Source organism: Natator depressus, chromosome 7 (genome assembly GCF_965152275.1).
Source record: "Natator depressus isolate rNatDep1 chromosome 7, rNatDep2.hap1, whole genome shotgun sequence".
Classification (NCBI taxonomy): Eukaryota; Metazoa; Chordata; order Testudines; family Cheloniidae; genus Natator; species Natator depressus.
The window spans coordinates 83817052-83829131 of NC_134240.1; the positions used below are offsets into that span (position 1 = coordinate 83817052).

General features: G+C 40.8%; 1 long non-coding RNA gene across 1 annotated transcript in view; it reads left to right on the plus strand.

Annotated features, from left to right (window-relative positions):
* Positions 1 to 3436: 3436 nt before the first annotated feature.
* The window catches only part of LOC141990994 (uncharacterized), a 35462-nt gene continuing 26818 nt past the window's right edge, over positions 3437 to 12080 (plus strand). Inside the window, exon 1 of the long non-coding RNA XR_012640312.1 lies at positions 3437 to 3677. This is a non-coding gene — a long non-coding RNA (uncharacterized LOC141990994). The remainder of the gene's footprint in view (positions 3678 to 12080) is intronic.

Below are 12080 nucleotides of genomic sequence, written 5' to 3' on the forward strand. Positions count from 1 at the left end.
CCTAATTTTATATAATTCAAATATATAAAAAATAACTTGTTTTATTAGGAAAATACAATACATTGCATGAGATATGTGTATTACAATAATATGTTAATCTGTGTGTATATGCAAAACTACCTGTTGAAGTAAGGCTATGTATTAGTCTAGAAGATACACACAATAAACAAACAGGCATGCACACAAGCTCTGAAGTGTGTGCGCATCTGAACGTACTGATGAATCTCACGCTCACCATGTGCACATTTCAAGCTGTTAGTAGGTAATGGTTTGAAGATCTGACACATTAAAATGGGAGGAAAATGAAAATCGGTATCAGAATACATTTCAGAACACAAGGAAGTATTCGAATGTTTAAAAAAAACAAGAGAAAAGGATTAAATTTAGTGTATACACTGCAAAAGGTGTGGCCCAATTATTAAATGTAAATATTTATAGGCTAATATTTTTAAGTCTACAACAGTAAACTGTTTATTCAAATGAAAAGTTTTAATTGGGATTAGAGCTATATTGTTTTCTTAAACTCAGAGGTAGCACTGTTTTGAGTTCTATTTTAGTTTTGCAGCAAACTGCATTGAATTCCATTAACCAAAGTAGTAATCTACTGAATACTTCCCCCCCCCATCCTTCCATGCGCCAAAACAAACCACAATATTTACCCAGAAAAATTATTAATAGTTTTTTCCACCTATTTTCACCTGTTTTTGTTGTTGTAGTAATAAACACCAACAAATTCCCAAGAAAAAATAAATAAAAAAACCCCCCAAAACAAAGGGCCCTATGTATGAAGGACTGTGTGTCAGGGAACAAAAAACTTTAAAATTAAACCCAAATAGAGCCAAATCTATAGGTTTATCATGTATTTCTCTACATATGTTCATACTGTTCATTGACATTAAACGTATCTAGGAATGTAGTCAGTGAAAATCCATATAATACTGTCCATGGCACAAAAGCACCAAGAGTGTTTTTATTAAAATTATTTATGGAAAAGGAAGATTATTATTTTGTCCTTTCTTAGATATACACAGAGTTTAATTTTAATGAATACCAGTACTTTTTTGTTCTCCATATGTATTCTGCCTGAGAGATCTTTCACAGTCTTTGAAAAATATTGCAATATTCTTCTATTCTGCACCATCCAAAGTGTGAATTTGTATTAAGGCTTGCTCTGTTTCTTATTGCAAAGGCAAATGACAAAATATGAATAGTGAGCCTTGATTTTCTACTTATTCATTTCTGCAAGATGCCTTTAATACCTTTTCCTTCATATGATGTTAGAAGCCCCAGAAGTGCAAAAAATCCATTCAAATGGACCTCTGCCTCCATGCAGAGTCTTAAATGAAGTCATTGGTGCAAAGGTCCACCTGTCTAGAGCTGCCTGAAGACTGGGACCAAAATCTGTAAGCAGCTGTTCCTTTCTAAAGCATGCTATTGACTATGTACTTTACATCATTATCTATTTTACTTATTTTACTGACATTTGAGTATTGTACAGCAGAGAGGAGTATATACATTAATAGCAAGAAGTGCAACAGAATCACCCAAATATTGAAATAATACCTTAATAACCAGACAGTGTGAGGAAAACACTTAATGCTCTCTCATGGAGTAAAGAGAGAATCATTACTAAAAAGAAAATTGCTTATAGCAACATTTACTCTGTGTTTCCTCAGCAGCTGCTGCTGTGCTGCCGTGGGAGTACCCCATCAATAGCAGAATGGCTCCTGCGAGAGTTATGCTGCTGGTGGAAGGAGGCCCGGTACAGTCTGCATGCACACAGCTGTCTCTTCTCTCTCTAGACTAGGCGTGGGGTGCGGGGAGGAGGGAATCTTTCCATTTCCCTATGGAACCAGAGGCTCCATGGTGGTTTTTTTATTTTTTTTTAAGTTATAAAAAGTGACTTATTTTACATTATATATCTTAATACAAATGAAGTAGTATGTAAAAGTGAAACAGCTACATGACATGAATTCTACAAATACAGCATATTATGCCCCATTAAGATCACATATTGGCCGAAATCTGAGAAAACAGTTTGCCTCAGCATATATTCCTGTCAAAGAACAAGTTAATTTATCTCAGTGCTAGCTGATAACATAGTGAATTTGCAATCTCACTGGTATAATATTATCAGGCTTCCCCAGTTTCAGTATTTGCAATAGCAGGAAAGCCCAACAGACAATATAAATTCTACTAAGATGTTAGGAGGCACCATCCTCTGCCCACTCCACAACTGCCCAAACTGCTCCCTCTTGAGAGGCTGCTTCATAACAGGAAATTCCTTCAGAGTTTTCCTGGCCCTATGGCCCCTTCCTGTAGGTTTCTTCATGAGAGGGGGTGGTGATCTGGCCTCTAATTTCTCTTAGTTGCTGCCTGCTAGCAGGAAAATTCTGGACACCATAGCATAAGCCTAGAGAAATCCATCAGAAAAGGTGAAATGCCAAAATGTATTTCTTGAATGGCATTTCCCCTCCCACCCCATATTTATCTATAACCAAAAGTAAATTTAATTCTTACATGTACATGACATATTTCATCCTAAAAGATACCAAAGCATTGTATACCGAGATCCCTCTGCCAAGACTAAAATGAAGCTACCTCTCTGAGCAATGCTGTACAAAACAACACTTTTAGGAAGGGATTTGAGCTTCTCTGATTGAACCTCCAGGTAGGCAGAATGTGACTGCCCAAATTGAAATTTAACTTGTACATCAGTTAGCACATCATCTCTTGCAAAAACAACACAGAAGATTGCATTACTTTAGTTTTAGATCTCATCCAAAATATGCAAGCTCAAATATCATGCAGGGCACTGCTTCAATATTGATTCTAGGAGAGAACACTACCTAATAAACTGCTAATACTTCCTGCTTTACGTGAGTTTTCCTGGGAGGGCTCCTATTGATCTACTTCAACCCTATTTATTTAGCTTATGCTAGCTAATTAAATGACAACCCAGATGCCACAGCAGCAAAATGCATTGTTCTATGCAGAGGGGAATTTATAAAATCTGGGGAGGCTGGTCAGCCTGCCACGTTCTTTCTGGTTAATGTCCATGTGACTGAGCATCAGACTCAGTATTGACACATGTACAGACTCCAGCGAGGCTGGTCCCCTACTGTGTCTCTTTGGTTATGCCCATGTGACCAAAGCATAGCATTGCACATGTATGTTCATGTCGTAAATCCAATAGTATGGAATAATTATGAGCAGTTGCACAGCTGAGATGCTAGGATTGCATCTATGTTGCAGCTTTTGTGAGAGAATGGCTGAGACATTTGTAAAGTGTCACAATTAATCCATAGTACTGGTTTTACCATATGAACATCCATGTGCAATGCCATGCTTTGGTCACATGGGCATAACCAAAGGGACACAGTAGGGGACCAGCCTCGCTGGAGTCTGTACATGTGTCAATACTGAGTCTGATGCTCTACTGCGGTGCACTCTGCCTAGCCATGTACAGCGGTGCAAAAGGAGCACCATGTGGAAAATGCTACTACTCATGCTAGCCCCACTTGCACGGCGGTCGCTGAGGATGAGCACAGGTGCTAGGCAGTGGAGAATCAGGCCCAGTCTGTTCAGACTGTTCCGTTTTGGACACCGCAACGGTAGCCAGGGGTGCCCTTCAAAGGAGAAACTTGCAGGACCCCCCACAAGGCAGGACGCAGCGGGTAGGTGCAAGGGTTGGGGGAGGGCGGCTGGGGAAGGAGTGTGGGGAGGGGGAGGGCTCTGTGTGTGTCAGGGGGGCTGTGCTCTGAGGAGGGGCCTGGGCAGCCCAGCGGAGAGGCTCGGACATTGCCCAGGGCGAGCTAAGCTCTCCTCTCCGCCCCGGCAGTGCCTGTCTCCTGGTGTGAGCCCAGGCCTGCAGGGCCCGGGGGCGGCAGCCGCCCCCAGTGGCCTGTGCGCGGAGCCCCTGGGAGCCTGGGCGGCGGGGGGAGGTGATAGGGAGCGGGGGACGGGCCAGGCAGGTGCCAGCCCGGCGCTGGGGCCGCCTGCTCTGGGCGCCTCGGCTGCTGCTCCTGGCGGGGCTGGCCGGAGAGCGCCGCCCCTCAGCCCCCGCGGCAGCCCGGCGAGCGCCCAGCCCCAGGAGGCGCCTCGGAGCCCTCCTCAGAGCCCCTCCGCGCCCGCTCCGCCAGCCTACACGGTGAGCCTGCGCCGGGCTCCCGGCCCGGGCGGACGTGGGCCGCAGCCTGCGGCCGCGCAGTAAATGGGCGGCTTCCTCCTCCGGGCACCAGCAACGCCACCTGCGGCGCTGGGCGCTGTTCAGCCTGCCCACGTTGACTGCAGAGCCAGGAGGCGGCGTGTGTGTGCCTGGAAGCCAGTGTCCGCCCCAGGGCCCTGTGCTGCTCCCTGGTCACACAGCTACGGCCTCTCCCTCCCCGCCTTGCATTGGAGCAATTAGTGGATCGGAATGAAAGGAGAAAGAGAGGGAGATTATCTCTGTCATATTTCTGCCACACACATGTTCATTTCAAGTAAGATTCGCCTTGATATAAAATTGAATGTGGAAGTGTACCTGTAGTATTGTAAACATACAGATCTCACATCCTTTTCTAACTACGTTTAGGATGTGTTTGTATATATTTTGCCAGTTCATATTACTGTTATTAGCAGCAGGCTTTTGGGTGACAGCTACTGATGATTGAGATAATATCTTTTATTGGACAGAAGCTTTCCAGCTGCACAGAGCTCTTCTTCAGGTCTGGGAAATGTACTCAGAGTGTACCTGCTAAATGAAAGATCGACATACTGAGCACGTTTCCCTGACATAAAAAAGAGCTTTGTGTAGCTGGAAAACTTTGTCTCACTCACCTGCAGAAGTTTTGGTCTAATAAAAGGTATTACCACACCCACCTTGTCTCTCTAATATCCTGGGACCCACAGGGCTACAACAACTGCATATAGCTACTGATGAGAATTTCCATGGACCATGAAGCCTTTCACTGAATGCTTTTCAAATCAGGGTATGTCTGAGCAGTTATTTGGAGGACAGATGCATAGATGAATCAGTCCTGTGTTCTGCTATCTCCAGAGTGTGGTGCACTTAGGGTCTGATTTAAAGACAATTAAAGTAAATGGAGGCACCCAGGATCAGGTCCTTGCTTTCCAATGCTCTTTTCTTCCCTTTTCTCCAGTGCCATGCTTGCTTCTGACAGGTTTCAGAGTAACAGCCGTGTTAGTCTGTATCCCCAAAAAGAACAGGAGTACCTGTGGCACTTTAGAGACTAACAAATTTATTTGAGCATAAGCTTTCGTGGGCTACAGCCCACTTCATCAAATGCATAGAATGGAACATATAGTAAGAAGATAGATATATATAGATATATAGATATATATACACATAGAACATAAAAAGGTGGAGTAAGAGGCTAATTAATTAAGATGAGCTATTATCAGCAGGAGAAAAAAACTTTTGTAGTGATAATAAAGATGGTCCATTTAGACAGTTGACAAGAAGATGTGAGGATACTTAACATGGGGAAATAGATTCAATATGTGTAATGACCCAGCTACTCCCAGTCTCTATTCAAACCCAAGTTAATGGTATCTAGTTTGCATATTAATTCAAGCTCAGTAGTTTCTCCTTGGAGTCTGTTTTTGAAGCTTTTCTGTTGCAAAATTGCCACTCTTAAATCTTTTAAGTGGCCAGAGAGGTTGAAGTGTTCTCCTACCAGTTTTTGAATGTTATGATTCCTGATGTCAGATTTGTGTCCATTTATTCTTTTGCGTGGAGACTGTCCGGTTTGGCCAATGTACATGGTAGAGGGGCATTGTTGACACTATATGTTCCATTCTATGCATCCAGTGAAGTGGGCTGTAGCCCACAAAAGCTTATGCTCTAATAAATTTGTTAGTCTCTAAGGTGCCACAAGTACTCCTGTTCTTTATGCTTGCTTCTGTGATGTCTGGTGGTCCTCATAGGTTGTCAAATCTCCCTGCCAGGCAGCTCAAAACCTCCCAATCCACATCCCTGGGGCTGGCTGAATAAACTCTGCAAGGGGGAAAGTGTCTGGGAAAGAGCCTGACTGTCATGCCCTTATCCCTTCAGCTGTGGTGCCCTTTGTGGTTGTTTCCCCCTGAGGCAGAGAATGTGGATCCATGCCCCTGCCAGACATCTGTCACAGATTTGCAGTCCACATCCTGCCACTCTCCTTTCAACTGTGGAGTGATTAGATTATCTCCAGACCATCATCCTCAATGGCCATCATGAACATGAATAGGTCCCATCCCAATCTTCCCCTATTTCTTTTAGCCTTTGTTTTGAAGAGAAACAATCTATCAGTTCTCTTAAAACAGTGGTTCTCAACCAGTGGTCAGGGGGCCCGTGTGGGGCCATGTACAGGTCTGCCAACCACGGCCAGCATTAGACTTGCTAGAGCCCAGGGCAGAAAGCTAAAGCCCCGCCACACAGGACTGCAGTCTGGGGCACCGAGCACCACCACCCAGGGCTGGAGCCAAAGCCTGAGCAACTCTAGCTTTGAGGAGCCCCATTTGGTGTAGGGCCCCAGGCAATTGTCCTGATTGCTACCCTCTATATATACTCCTTGTTAGATACAGAAAAACCATTGTCGTGGTACAGCTGGGCCGTGGATGTTGGGGGGGGGGGGAGGGCTTAGAAAGAAAAAGGTTGAGAACCCCTGCCTTAAAAAACTGCTTGCTGCTTTAACCCCTTGTAGTTCTGTAAGCAATCACCATTGATAACACGTCAGGATACAATCCATCAATCTTAACCTGTTTTGCTTACTCCTGAATAGATGCTGGAACTAGGGGTTCTGGGGCTGCTGTTGCACTCCCTGGCTTGAAGTGGTTTCCATCATATACAGGGTTTAAAGTTAGTTTCAGTGGTTCTCAGCATGCTGCTATACAAATTGTTCCAGCACCACTGTACCTTTGTGCAATATGTGTGCCCTGTCTCCATCAATTTATTATGTTTAGCCACGGAGCATTCATATCCCCCTCTGGAAACTTAAGTGTGTGTATGGAAATATGGGGCAGTTTACAGCCTGCCGGAACAAGACTTGCAGAATAATTCCACTGCTTTTCTGTCCTTTCCTCGCTGGAGAGATATCCTGGAGGTTGAAAGTCATTAATGGATTTTCCTAGGCAATCCTCCAATAATCTTCAGCTGGCTAATTTTCTATAGAAAATCCTAGGGAGCAGAGCTACCTTACGTGTTTCCAATTTCAAACCTTTGACAGCATTTTGAAATTTGGAGGGAGGAAAAGCAGAGGACATATGAGCTGTCAGATGTTTTTTGAATTTTGACAAAAGTTTGAATTTTGAAATTTCAAAATTATGTGGGAAAAAATGGATCTTTTTACAAAAGTTACTGGGAAATTTTTTCCCCTAGTTTTGCCCAGCTCTACTAGGGAGAGCTGAACATTCTCTAGTGCTATCCTTTACCAGCAGACAAAATTCAATATCATAGAACAGTGGCAGTGCTATGTGAGTCATACCTGTTACATCATCTTAGATTAACATAGTGTGGTTATAGAGAAGAATGAAATAATCAATCAGTGCAGCATGTAATAAATGCTTTTAATAATAAAGTAGGAAGATGAAGAAACAAACTGATCATACAGTATATTATAAAGCAGATATGTGTTGGAGCACGTGAGAATACATTTACGAAGGATACATATCCACTAAACTGTAGTCATACAGGGCCAAACTCAGTCCTCAGCTACAGCTGTGCAAGATCTCTGAAGCAAATTCTAGGGACAGAATTGGGTCCACAAACTATACAAAATAAACATAACCCTTTTGCAAACTTTTGTTTGAACAAAAGTCGTAAAAAGTTTGAATTAAAGGGCCGGGGGAGGGAGGGATGATGATATAGATTCTCCTAATATACATGATCTTGTTTATTGATTTTCCCCTCCCCCCAGGAATCTGATCAATCTTGTTTAAGTCAGACATAGTTCTGAATGGCTGAATTTGAAACAAAAATTATGATAATTTTAACATCAGTTTTGATGTAATAGGAGAACTGCTTGTATTACTTAAAAACAGGAATAATTAGAAGCTGGTAAAATGTTTACTAAATATAGCATAACTAATACACACTGGAAAATTAAAGGCTCTAAATGTCACTGATGTTTCTGATGAGATCTTAAATCATGAGAGCAGAATGGATTGTGCTGTCTCTAGGAATCTTAAAATAGCATTGTAGCTTTATTGATTTAAGTGTGTTAGATATGGTAACTTTATAATAGGTGGTTTTTATTTTATTAAAGCTTACTCTTCCTCTCCCTTCTCTGCACACTAAAAAAATAATTATTCAGGGAGTGTAACAATACTGAATCATAAGAACAAGATGTAACAAATGCAAATTATAAGATTACTACATTGTAGTATGTTCAGCAAAACAAATCTAGCCATATTATTTATATTGTATGTATCTCTACAAATGGAATGCTCACTAACCACACAAACCACAGCTTGTATAATTACTGGTATATAGCTGTAGCTCACGAAAGCTTATGCTCAAATAAATTGGTTAGTCTCTAAGGTGCCACTAGTACTCCTTTTCTTTTTGCGAATACAGACTAACACGGCTGCTACTCTGAAACAAATATAAATGACTCCCTGTAATGTGTAATATAGTATGAAGTATGAAATACAAATGTAGCACAATGTGGGCCTGGTCTATGACTGGGGGCTCCGAGGTTCTATGATAATATAATATACAAAAAAGTTGAAAATATTAGAAATAATCCATTCCTCTGTCTTAACCGGTGACTGATTGACTGGATAGCAGGATTTAGGTTAGGCCCTGTATTTTCTTTCTAAGTTATGTATTTCTAGAGTACCCATACTATGTATATATGTTAAAGGGGCTCCAGGAAGGCACAGAGGCATTACACATATATGCATTGGTATTGGTGCTCTAGAAATACATACCTTAGAAAGAAAATGGAAGAAAACTTGCCAGCCATAGAAAGTCAGATGTGGTGATCATAATGGTTCCTTCTGCCCTTAATATTTATGAATCTTATTGCTACATCTTTTGAGAGTTGGTTAAATCACCTTAAAAACTTATCTCTTCTGTTTAACTTACAAATGTTTCTGTGAAGGGTTTTGCTATGCTGTCTAATATATATATATATTGCAATAAAAATCATTTCATGAAGAGAACTGATCTCAGAGAGAAAACTTTGATTTTTGCAGATTGATAAAACGTATTGTTTTCTCTGTGTTAGAACCTTTTTATTGCAAACTTATCATTACTTTTATTGGAAACCAGAATTACTCCCTATCCCCCACCCTCCCAGCATTCAGTATTGTTAGGGAGCATTTCCAAAACACAGATGTTAAATTGCTGTTCCACTGCTCCTTTCTACTTAATATTTTAACAACACTTAGTAGGGCAGGAGTTCTCAAAGTTTTCGTAGTATGGACAACAGCTTAATAAAGAGAGTGCCTTGTGGACACCTTCCTCTCTCTCTCTCCATAGTCTCCACAGCATTCCTTTGGCAACTACATCAATTGTTTACATGCAAAAAAAACACCAACAACAAAGTATCTGATTCATTTTTAGCTTGTTTTAGTGCATTTTAGTAGCTAGAAACAAGAAGGGAGAAACCAGCTGGTTCTTTGTGGACCACCAGCAATTCCCTGCAGACCACTGTTTGAAAATCACTGCAGTTAGGCTTCCTAGGCTGAAAATCAGTCTCTATGCTGCAAAATGAAATTTAAGAGTACTTTAATGCTCTTTTATAGTCCCTTACTTTTTAAGCTTAACAGAACGGCTCCAACATACTAGTGGATAATAATTGATGAAAGCCTTGGAAAAATGTAACTTTTTCTAGGATGGATATAAATCATAATACTTTGCATTTCTTCTACAGCATCTCCCATCTCAGGATCTCAAAGCACTGAAAACAATTTAGCTTCAAAACACCTCTAGATAAGGAAACAGACACAGAGAGTGATTAATTGAGTTGTCCAAGGTTTAACAGTAACCTGTAGAAGAGCTGGGAATAAACCCAGACCTCCTGACTCCCAGTTCTGTCTTCCTCTTGTGCACAAGATCTAAGAATATGGACTTGTGGGGGGGGGGGGCAGGATTTCACCCCGATGTCAATGGGAATTTTGTCATTGATTTCACTAGGGTCAGAATTTTACCCTGGGATGCTGTCCGAATTCTTCGTTTTATCTCCCAAAGTTAAAATCGCAGAGAACACAAAGTTTAGGCAGCCAAATGAAACATTTGTCAGGCTTTTCTGAAGATGTTCTGAAGAGCTATATTTTTTTAAAGCCAAATTTAAAGATGGATTGCAAATAAAATATTAAAATTTCAACTACTTTACCAGTCCTTACTGAAAGCCCCAAATAGAACTAAGAATTAGAGCTAAGAAATACATTATTACCTAAAACCTCACCGTTTTCTTTCCCTTCACATTCTGTGTTGTCCATCACACCTGTATTGTTGGCTCCCACTCCAATGTAATATCCTAGCATTCACTGTGCTGGTGATTTTACAGCCACCATGGTACTTCAAATGTGGCATTTTGCATTTTTCTAAGTTATTATTTTAGAACTCCAGGGGATGATGATAAATAATAACGTGCAGAATTCCTTTTTAGGCTGACTAAATGGGTATTCAGCAGCAATTTATGAAATGGACGGAATTTTCATATTTTATTTGCAGTTCACCTTTAACATTCTGAAACATTTTTACAGGCTACATTAATTTACATTTTCAGTGGGGATACATTTTAAAAAAAAAAAGACAACTGTTCTGTGAGCTTTGTAGTAACAACTGGATGGAATGTTCAAGTGTATATGAGTATGCTGCCCTCTAATGGTTGCAGTCTACACTGAACATAAACTCTGATACCACTATGAAAGTGTGAAAGACTGGCAATTATTGTTGTGCAAATAAACCGATAGAAAGAAATCTATTTTCAGGTTCTTGAGAGCATATTACAAATAATGAAGAAAGGAAAAATGAAAATTAGTTTAAAACACCAGCTACATGACAATGTCCTGACTTAAATACATAGGAACTTTCTTATACAGTTAGATCTGAAAAGTCAGGTACTATGCAGGTTAAGAGTAAAGCTGGGTGGGAAGTCAAATTTTAATTCCACAAGGGTGAGGTTTTGGAAATATTTTTCAGTATTTTGTCATGTTAACAGAGTCTGGTCAGTTTTATCATTGCTATTCAGTGGTAGGCAGTAGTAAAACTGACAGGAATTATGTCAGTTTCAGCCTGCAGATGCCAGGGCTTCCAGGATCCCCAGGTCCAAGGCAGTCAGCCTGGTGGGTTGCTGGGAACCCAAGGGACCCAAAGAATGTGGAAGACCAGGAAACTCTGGGTTCTCAATAGCACTCATGGCAGGATGAATTGGAGCTGGAAGGTTGGAAGCCTTGGGAGTTCTGGCTATCTATGCGCTGCCAAGGAGCCAGGTGGGAGAGCTGGCAGGAAATCAGGCAGGATTTTGTCAGAATCAACCAGTTCAGAGAATTGGCAAATTCCAATAAAAAAAAAATAGTTTCAGAATTTTTCTGATCAACTCTAGTTAACAGCTGATCTATTTCAGCCCACGTGCCAACTGCAGCTCTTGGATATATCCCAGTTGAAGAAAATTAAATACAGCTTTTTAGCAAAAATAATGAATGCTGTGGTATATTATTAAGTATAATTACTTACAACACGATTTTATTGATTTCAAAGTTTTTTTCATTGCATTTTTAGTATTCATCCATCCTTTTCTATTCAAAATGATACTGGCTATTTCTGGAATAGGTATTTGACTGAACCTATTTGTATTACCTTGTATACAAATAGTACCCAGTCTTTCAGTATTTGTGTTCAGTCTAATAATGCTTCAAGAAAAAGCATGAACAACAAATAGTGACATGGCAATTCATCTGATAATTCATGACTACTGCATTATTTGTTAGGGAACATAAAAGTGATGATTGAATAGTAAGCATTCAAATGCTATATTTGGAAAAGCCTTCATGATTAATTTTTGGTGGGAAGGATGGGTGTGAAAACACACTGCAGTTTGTTCTAGGAAGCTTTAGGACGTGCAAATATAATTTTTCAAACAGTATATTTT